This window comes from Temnothorax americanus, unplaced genomic scaffold (genome assembly GCF_048541705.1).
Source record: "Temnothorax americanus isolate GAGA-0224 unplaced genomic scaffold, ASM4854170v1 Scaffold68, whole genome shotgun sequence".
NCBI classification, from domain to species: Eukaryota; Metazoa; Arthropoda; class Insecta; order Hymenoptera; family Formicidae; genus Temnothorax; species Temnothorax americanus.
In genome coordinates this window covers 789,585-800,495 of record NW_027509790.1, presented here as the reverse complement: position 1 = coordinate 800,495, position 10,911 = coordinate 789,585, and the positions used below count along the sequence as shown (strand labels likewise).

The window sequence follows — 10,911 nt, the reverse complement described above, 5'->3', positions numbered from 1 at the left end:
ACGTATTCACACATCAAGGCAGTCTCTTTTATTCTCTATAAATATGTATAAGAAATCACCACTGTAGTTTTGATATTTATATGTTTGATATTAGTAATACAGAAAAATTCGAGATATAAGAAATTATCTTCCTATCTCTTTTTTTATCTTTTTCCTTCCTCCTACTCACACAAATCATCACACCATTACGGATCACCATCTATAGGTACATAATGGCATAAAGTCATGCGTAAAATTGTAACATTTCAAATTATTACAAGCCAAGTACTTCAAGTTCAATGGATTATGATGTGGATACCTCTGCAGAACGTCAAATTCAAGAACGGCCTGACTCATCCGTATCATCATCTAAACAACAATTGAAAAACTTTACGAATCTCTCTGCATAAAGTGAGGAACCGCTTGATTTGTCCCTTCGATCATGTGGACAAAGGAGAAAAGAAACAAGAGCACTTGATCAGTAATTATTCGATTTGTTCATATCACACAATATAATGCCGTTCTAGTAGTTAAATATTGATTTTTCTGTACAAAAATATTTAATGATTGTGATATTTAAAAAAATTTTTCTTTTTTCTATTTTTAATCGTATCACATTTCAATGCAGACCTAGTACTTCGAGCTCAATGAATGATTTTATGGATCCCTATGCAAATTATCAGAAACCGCTTGATTTGTCCCTTCAATCATGTGAAAAGACGAGAAAAGAAACAGCTCCACTTGATAAGTAATTATTTATTTCGCTTACTTCACACAACGTAAAGATATCCTCCAATAGATAAATACCTATTGACTTTTCGCGAAAGAATATTTTATAACTGCGACATTTTTAATAATTACTTTAACTTTATATTGATAATTACGCCACAAAAATGTATAAAATAATACTTTTGTTTAATAATTCAGTAACATACACGAGTATAATAATATTTTTAATGCTATCATAATCAAAATCTATCGCTTGTTTTATTTTTATACATGACCTATGTGAATTACAGAAGTGTTCCGAGTACTTCAACATCATCGGTTGCTCTTGCTAATTTCGATCCCGTTGTATCATAAAAACAGAGTTGGACATTATCTCCATACAAGGAACTGCAAGGATTACCTAAACAAGCAAAAATACAAGAAAACACCGTCGATAAGTAATTATTCAATTTAACTTTTGCATCATGCGATTCATTCTACACAGCATTCAGGTTTCTTTTTTCAACAATAACACAATTTGAAAAATTACTTTTATATAAAATAACCTTGAACAAATTGCTACACATATAATGCATATATAGGATTATGCTATTCATGAACTTTGATGGTCGATTTTTAATTATACTATTTAGTATATTCTATTATTTCAATTGACAGCAATGTTGCGGATTCCGATAAAATTATGTTAACGAGCACGCGTCCCGATACACGTAAACGAAAGAGAGACGAAGCAAACACTGACGACGAGTAATTCTTCACCTTGGATATATGACGCAACACAAAAGAAAAATTATAGATATAACGAATTCGCAATGTATATTGACTTTTTACACAAAATTTCCCGTTTATTTTGTGTGAGATTCATATAACGTTAGTTTACATTATAAGTGTTTTTGGTAAGAAGTATATACTTGCTCTTTTCCCATTTTATTTTTCAAATTTTTATTAAGCAAATTTTTATAATTCTGTATATCTGCATAGCAATACACGGATAAATAGTATATTTATCTTTTGAATCATTTCTTATATCTTAAGATAATGAATTTTTCAAAGAGAACTATTAATTTCTTACATTATTATTATATTTATATATAGCATAACTAAATCATAGATATACAAATGTTAATGAAACTATTTTATTATTTAAATTCGTGCAGTGTTTATTTATTTTTTGCATATAAAAAATATCAAATAATTAATTCTATTAAATTAATTTATAAATAATTTATAAATTATATTTATATATATATATATATATATATATATAACACAATGTATAATAATTTAAATAATATAAATTAAAATTTATAATAATATCAAAATTAACATTAATTTATAAAAATTTGCTTTTTAATTAAAGAAGCTGAATTATATAGATATATATACTATTTGTAACGGAATGGAATAATCAAGGCAGTTGTGTAAGCGTATTTTAATATAAAAAATAGGATTTAGATAGGTTCAAGACGTGCGTTATACAGAGTAATTTGAAACAACCCTATTGTCAGATTCCTGACTCAATTCTAAGACAATTTTTCCTGTAATAAAATTTTCGTTAAAGCTTTTCGAGTAATAAAAAGAAATAGGCCATTAGAACTGCCTCCCCTAAACAGAAGTTTTACTCTTATTTATTATATAATACGGAAAAAAATACAAACAAACAAGTTTTTTTTAATTGTTAAATAATTAGAGAATAAAAGAATAAAAGAATATAAAAGCTTAAAGAGAGTGAGATTTAAAAAATGTTCATTGTTTTGATCACAAAAAAAAAGATTAATTAGCTATATACTATAGCAAATTTAGTTGTAAAAGAGGGACAGCTAACATTTTTTTGCAGCGTAAACAAAAGGTTTTACTATTATTGCTAAATTATATCTCTATTGTTGCAAAAAATATAGCTCTTGTTGCAAAAAAATTTTGGGTGTCATTAAATTTGCTGCGGCTAATTTTTTTCCGTGATAAACAGCAAGGTACAGATTGTCATGATAAATATCAGAAAATTCTGATAAGTCGCTTTAACATAAGCAGTGATAGATCTGTAGCTAATTGTAAACACGGGCGTACAGAAAGTAACGCGCCCCCAGATTCAGCCGTCTCGCAGGCTCGTGCATCGAGTTACGTATACTATCGTGCGATACGCACTTTTATCACGGTAACTCGTTTTACGTGCAACGCGTCCGCGCGATAACGCCTCGCGCTACCGCTTTGCCTTATATGCGTCGCGATTGCGCGGTACCGTTTTCCTCCTGCTGGCATTTGCATAAGACCGCGCGTATACAGTCGCGACCGTCTCGCGCGAGTGGGTGCTCCGCGCGCGACGATGCCTCGCGCGTTACGCCGACCGCCTGCGAGTAACTGCGAGGAAGCCGCGAGTAATTAGGTCTCTCGAGAGCGGCGTTTCGAAACGAGTATATTTGCATTTTTCATTTCAATTCCCGCGCGGCGCGATATATCATGCGTTCTATTACCGCGCGGCCATCGCCGCATCACGCGCACGGTCGCGCTTCACAGACATTAGCGCGTTAAATCTGAGCATGTAAGTGCCTTTTTATCTTGCGCCTTTACGCGGCTATTTATGCGACTTACACGCGGGATCGCACGGGTGCGAGGCGTTAAATTAAACACAAAAGTTACAGCCGTGCACCTAAATTGCGCATGAACGCCGCGGTCCGCGCGTTCGTACGTATATATAACTGATTTTAATCAAGCGACGATGATGCGCCGGATATTAAAATCCTCGTAAAAGGGAAAAAAGTACCATCCTCTATTATCTCTTGGCCCGTTCTTAGGCCATTTCTCCTAGTGAGATCTCCCGGTGCGATCGCGTCATTGAAAAAGTCGAAAATTACATTTGCAGGATATCCTTTAGAAATTTTTTCCCTGCCGGAGATATTTTCTTTCAGTGACAACAATAAAAATTTTGCACCGATGAACTTCTTCTCATTTCATTTTCACCTCGCGAAAAAGCGATCCGAGGATGTAATTTGCTCAAGACGAGAAAGAGACAGAGGGGAAATAAGGGAGAGAGAAAGTGCGTATCCCTTGATAGAATTGAGATTGTTTTCAGTAGCGCAGCAGCCAATTGGCGGTAGGGCCGATGAAAAACGCGCGACCTCAGGCATATACTGCCCCCTTTGTCCATTCCCATTTGAAATTCTTAAAAGTGCCCCCCGCCGTTCCTCCCCATACGTTCCTTTTTTTTGCCATAAAGGCGAGAACACCAGACAACAATAAGATGAGGAGTGTTCGTTCGGTTAAAGTGGCGGTGGCGACGATAAAAATCCAAGTACCTTGCAATTACATCTGCAGGTAAGCAAGGTTCGCGACTAGCGATGGCTACGAACGTGCAGGTCAAGAAATGTTCAGTAAACAGCCGTTTTTCGAGGGCTTTCAGATACGCGTTTACTCTTAAACTCGCCGGTTCGGTTAAGAAAATCATCATTAGAATTACGATTGAATGTCTGACATGTAGTCCTTTTTGTCTGACAGAAGAAGCAGTCAATATTTATTTAGAAATATCGCATTTCACTTAAGCAGCTTCCATCGAATTAATGTAACGCGAAAGAAGTTTGAATCAATAAACGTTTGGTTATCGTGTATTAGAAGCAACAGATTTTTGCATAATTATTATTCTGCAAAGCAAAATATGAATAACAATTACTTTAATAACGAGAAATCGATAGTTATAAAGCTTTCATTATTTAATATACTGAATTAAATACTGAAAACTTCATTGTGTTTAATATCAGAGGTGCAAACTGTGTGTCTTGGTCGTGCACATCACTACCGCGGAAGACCTCACGGCAGCCTCGGCAGAGTGCTTGGCTTCTGCGGCTACTAACAGAAGACGAGCGGCGAAAAAAGGGGCACCTCTTGCGTAGCACCTGCCAACCTCCCGCTTACATTGCCTTACTCAACTTCATTTACACGTGTATTACTCGTCTAAATACTCGCCGAAGATTGGCGCATCGCCTTCAAATGCGGTGTGTTACGCGGGAGTACGGCATGCATCGCGATATCAAGAGATGTAAAGAAGCGAAGAAGCTCGCGAGAATCTCCTTTAAGAATTCCCTTCGCGGTAAAAGCTTTACTAAACAAAAGCTACGAAAATTGTTGATAATATATATAAAAAAAAAGAAGGTAACGCAATGTTTTTCTTTGTTCTTTTACTCTTTTTCTTATTGTTATTTTATATTTTATCAATAATAATTATTTTTACAATTTATTATATTTTTCTCAAGTAAATGTCTCTTTTAAGTATAGGTATACTTGTGATAGATTAATAAGTAATGCACTTAAATCTCGCGACTCGAGAGCAAAATTGATAGCTGGCACGGGATTTTAAAACGTTCACATATTTGCGACCATTATTCATTTCCAATACCCCGTTGTTCCGTTTCATCCCTCGTGATTTTTCTTTGGAGTAATCCGAGAAGAGAAATCGATATGACCTCGCGCAAGATCTAATTAAATCCACGATGGTCTCGATAACCGTGACGGCAGGGATGGCATTCCCAGTATAGCTGTGATTAGCCTTAGAAACAAATTCTGCTTTTTCTTTTCTCTGTCTCTCTTTCTCCCGCACGAGAGAGAAAGAGCGCGGCTTCTTTCGCCAGCCTTGATGACCGATCCCGCCGAATGAGAATAGCTTAGACAGAAAGTTCGAAGATAAACCGGTAATACAATCAAGATTTATGAGGATGTCGTGATCAAAATTCTCTCGGGTATTAGATGATGGTACAATGCTCGCTAATAAACCGGAGCGCAAGGAGTATTAAATATCAAAATGAAAGTCCGCTGGCCGGTGCCGGCGCGCGTGCCTGTCATGTACATACGCCTCCCTACATTATTACAGTCGGAGACGGCTATACTGCGTACTTTATTAGCGGGATTAATTATAAACCAAGCAATGCATTTAAGAAAAAAAAAAGAAACATAGAGCCGTTGACTCCAACGGGGTCACGCGGTGCATCAAGATAATCTGCGCGATTGTAATGGGATTTATTTATTCCGTGAACTTCGCAATCGCGGAAACTAATTCCCGCGCTCCGAGAGACTCGAGACAATCCGTACAATAATAATTATGACGTTTGATTCAATGTTTGTGTATATGCAACTTACTAACTTTAGGACCATATTATTTGTATTAATGAAGATAAGAGATGCTGTATAAAGGGGGGATTATCAGGGGAGGCTATATGATCAAGCTAACGGGCACGACGAAAAAAAAAATCATCGCACCGTTCTGCCGTACTTTACAATACTCAACTCGGGGATCAAAATCGATATAATTGCGCGCCTAAACGTTAGTTAGCCGAGGCTCGCGGCGTCTCACGGTTCATAAAGGCCACTTCGTCGGGCTAACGCGCGCATCGGAAAATTCGCACGGATTAAGATTAGAGATACAATCGAGCGGTAGTCGCTAATTGTTTATTACGCGCAGACTCGCAGATGCCTGGCTTCTCCTAGCCATGAAAGTGACTCGGCTGTTCAGCCTCCTCTCCTAAGGGCAGCGTTACTCGGTCATGCCTGTCAACGATCCGACAATCGATATCGCGCGCATCGATCGGCACGCCGCCGCGCCGTGCCAAGCTGAGCCGGGCCGGGCCGGGCCGAGCTGAGCCAGACCAGGGCCAAGCCAGGCCAAGCCGTATAGCCACGCCGAGCCGTTCCCAATTAGGACGCACGCGCTTCGCATTTTTCAGCCGGTGTTTCATATAAAATAAATGTGCTAACTAACCAATTACAGCGAGACAGCCCCTGGGAGACGACCGCTTGTATCGCCGGCGCTCATTAGTGTCACGCTTAAGTGCCGATTGCACCTTCGCCGTGCAGTGAGGCGCAGCGCGGCGCGGCGCGCCGCGGCGCGGCACGGCGCGGCCCGGCACGACGGCAGATGCGATGACGATGATGCATCGCGATTCCACGACCGATCTCGAGAAAGTCAATATCGCACGCCGGAATTCCGCGATAGCCCGTCAATCTGACGCGTCGCTTGACCGATGACTCTCCTTTGTAACGTGCTTCAAAGAAAGTGTGGTCATTACTTATACTTCTGAATAGCAGGTTCTTACTTTTCAAGTAACTTACGCTTTACTTTATTTTGTTCCGACAGGAAAGCTAGATCCAAGATTTTTGCGCGTTGCTTTAGTATTGTTCTAATGTTTATCATTTATAGTTTATTATATACAAATAAAATAAGAATGATGTCATTCTTTCGTTTTCAAGCGTTTCTCTCTCTCTCTCTTAAACGACGACGCGTGCTCGCCGTGCTCGGTTCGCGAGAAGCTCAGAAGACATGAACTTTCAATTAATAAGTTCTTGCGCCGTCGTTTCGGCTTTCGGAACGCGACAGCGCAAAGGACACTCGCCGAAGAATCTCTCCTGACCGCGTGCGAACGCGCGAAACAAACGCGTCCGATTACGATTTCACGCAAAAGGGTCCACAAAAGTGCATAATCGCGCCCTCGCATCAGCGTGGCACAGCATTTCCCTCGCATCTCGGGCTCGCCGTAATTACACGCGCGGGAAGCTTTGTTTTCTCAGCGCAACCGAGCCACACCCTGGCTTGGCGCGCATTTATATATATTTTACACACATACACACTGATATAATAATAATTGTTCGCGCCCTTGCATCGAAAATAACGGCCTTGTCCTTGCGAGGCCGCGCAAGGCCGCGCTCCCCGAAGACGCATCCATCGCCCGCCGCGCCGTGGGAAGATCGCTTCGCGGAGATTTCCTTCTCGCCGCGATGGACCCTCCGGCCGGCTCGCCTTGACTGATCCTTTCCACAGATCGGTACGCGTACTACTACTATTACTACTACTACTACTACTACCTAACGTACACCGCTTTAACTAAACTTTACGCGCCTGCAGTAAATATAGAATTAAACGGACCCTCGTTGTACATCGTTGCGCCAATGGCATTAATAAACCCGGCGTGTTTCGCATATGCGCGCCGCGCCGCGCCATCCCTCGCGGTGTAACATCGCGCCAGATGAGACCAGGAAATGTTCTCGTTGCCGTAATTTTGGTCTCGTTAAAGGGATCTCCTCGCTATCTCGCATTGAAGATGCAGAGACGCGGTAATACATATCGGGGAAATCTTGATAGGCTGGAGAGTCATCACTCTCCGATGTGTTAATATAAAAATGGACGTTAGTGATGGATTATAGAGAATTAGAAGGTAAGTCAGATTAAGGTAAAAAACTCGCGCTACAAGGTAATACAAGGAAGTATGATTGCGCGGAAGAGCGGCCGCTTCTTGACGACTTCAAGAGTTAGTGGAGTAAATTGAAATGAGTGTGGAAGTGAGTCAGCAAACGACTGCTTAGTTTAAAATCTGATTCAGCTTCTAATTCCATTCAGCCGTCATCGCAATAATATTGTCATTTTGATAACAGTATATCTTATGTGACTTATGTCATTGCAATATCTGTATTTTATTGCAATATATATTTTCTTTTTGCATTACTGTAGGAAGGACAGCAAGCAAGCAAATCTTGAATTAAGTATGCAATTATCTTCGTGGGAACAGATTTTAGAAACAGATTTATTCAAAATAAATTTAAAAAATAAATAAAAAATTGAAATTGAGAGAATTTCGCGAGATAATTCCGATTGAAAACTGAAGCAAGCAATGAAATTCAATTCCACTAACAATGTTGGAAATACACTAAAAAGAAAGACTCATCGAGCAGGGTGCGAAAAAACGTAACACGGGTTGCAGCGATCGCGACGTGTTACGGCAATGAGATACGCGCACCACTTTGTGGTGCAACTTTTTCAGGATCCCTCGCCGCTTCTTCGATCTTGTTAACAGCTTCGAATGGCATTCTTCTGCACGCTTGGCTGCTCGCGTGATATTAAGCGATTTTTGCGAAATTCTTATCCGATAGTGCGGCCGCGCGGCACGTATCATTTGTGTCTCGCTATTAGCAAGTTATTTGCTGTTAATTCACGTAACACGGCCGTGTGAGAAATTACCGTAACCCACACCGTCGGATTTGATGCTATCGCGGAGTGGTAATACGGACTCTTGTTGTATTTTGCGAATATCGTACGTGGGACCGTTACATCCTTTAGACTTTAGAGTATAACAACGTAAATTGCGGCGACAATCTCCATTCCGCGATATTTCCCAGAACTTAGGCGGAAATTCACGCGCGCTTGCTTAACGATCGAGTCGAAATCCAGCAGCGTTTCGCAAACCGCAGCGAAATGATGAGAATTGACGAAGACGATGACGATGACGATGACGATGACGATGACGATTGAACCAGGACGGTTAGACCACACGAAAACATCGGCAATGGGACATTGCGTATTCGCGTTGCGTAATTCTTTCGTTCGCGAATTTAACGGTAGCGAACCGGCGATTTCCTCTGTCTGTCAACCGGTAAACGATCGTGCTCTCGTGTAATTGCCGTGCTGATATTTGCCGCTTGGCTAAGCGTAGCGTATGTACAAGAGAATCGGTGAACGGAAGACCGGAGAGACGAGGCTTCTTAGAAATAGGCGAATTAAAAGATATTGATAAAAATTAATTTTGTATATAAAATGATATGTATTCTTATTAACACATTGTTGACTAGGCGTTTTATGCAGAAATTAAACGCTTATAAACGGCCAGCTATTTTTCATACAAGCCAATTCAACAGGAACAAAAATTTATAATAAATTTCACAATTTTGCAATGTATAAAAAATCAGAAAAAGTAAATCATAATAAAAAGTAACGTAAGTATTACAAATTACAAATGAATAAAAATTACACATATCTTATAATGAAAACTTTATCAATTTTAAGATCTGACAACTTTGCATGATAATTTAAACTGTATGCCTTTCTAAAAACTTACCGCCGGTTAATAATGTTCAGGCAATAAAGATGAGTTGATGCACCTTCGGTCAATAATGTGTCAAAAATCGAAGATTGATTTATGTATATCTACCTTTTTTTCATTCCTTCCTTTTCCTTTTTATTTGTATGTACAAAACATATATGTCCTAATATAATTTGCCTAATAGGATTGAAGATCGTTTAGTGCATGTTACGATATTTAAAACTCTTATTGTACGGTCTGAGAGACCTCCATAAAAAGGATTATACAATGCGTGAGAGAGAAACCCGTAATGACGTAACATGTCGGACGTTCGCATCGGTAATGTATGCTCGACAAAAATAAAAGCCAAGGTCGTTCCACTTTCCACCCACTCGGAAACCACGCCAATTTGCTCGTAATTTTTACAATCTTATCCGCGATATCGAGCGCGCGAGCGAATCACATTGAGGTGCGAGTCGACGTATAAATTCGAAATACGTGTAAGAAGAAGGCTATTACGCGTGATATCGTCATCGCCGAATTTCAAGCGAGAGTTACCAAATATAGGGACTGCGCTGGGCTCGTTTTATTTAAGTATAGCCGTATAAGAAAAATTCGCATGTAGCATTTCAGTCACCAAATGGTTTGTCTTTTACGAAAGCGTGCGTCATTTTTTTGCAACGGATGCATTTCTGTCGATCGGAATGCGGTTTAAAAGATTCCCGCGAACACGATGAATGCGATCATCGACCGCGTCAGAGAGAAAATAAAATGTTCAATGTTGAAAGTAAAATTAACTTTCACGAAACTCGCGGGAAAACTCGAGACAAAGTCAAACGTCTGTCTTTAATGTTAAAAAATGGCATGATTTAACGAAGCTCAATGATCACGAGCTCGCCTCCGATCCTTCCTTCCTTATCTGAGATTGATCTGCGCGCTCTCGGGAGGTAGCTTCTGATCCCATCCACGATCTGATCAGCTGCCATTTAATCTCAGCACGCCGCAATTGTCAGCTTCTCGTGCCTCGTCGTTGCTGTGCATACACAGAGACTGACTCGGCTATACCACGGGCGATTATTACAGGCTCCTAGGCAGGAAGAGAGTATCGAGGGCGGTGCGCGCGCTCCTGTGGGGTAACAGCTCCTCTCAGCGAGCAACAATAGGACCCATATTGAATAAACCCACGTCCACGTAGGTCGGAGCGAGGCGCGCGTATTCTGTTAACCGGCTGTACGCTGTACGGAGGACTTCGCGGGCGAGGCTCAGGCCTCAGGCCGCCGGTATTGCTGGCACTGACAGCCAAGCTTGGGTAGAGGTGGTGGCACACGGTACCAGTGACGGCTACACGACGCCGCGCCGTTGGTGTGCGTGCGGC

At 40.4% G+C, this 10,911-nt stretch overlaps 1 long non-coding RNA gene across 1 annotated transcript; it reads left to right on the top strand.

Moving 5' to 3' along the window:
• The first annotated feature begins 202 nt into the window (after positions 1-202).
• On the top strand, positions 203-1,544 carry LOC143905833 (uncharacterized). Its single transcript, XR_013259340.1, has 4 exons — positions 203-460; positions 608-727; positions 999-1,145; positions 1,366-1,544. It is a non-coding gene; the product is annotated as an uncharacterized LOC143905833 (long non-coding RNA).
• Positions 1,545-10,911: the final 9,367 nt, after the last annotated feature.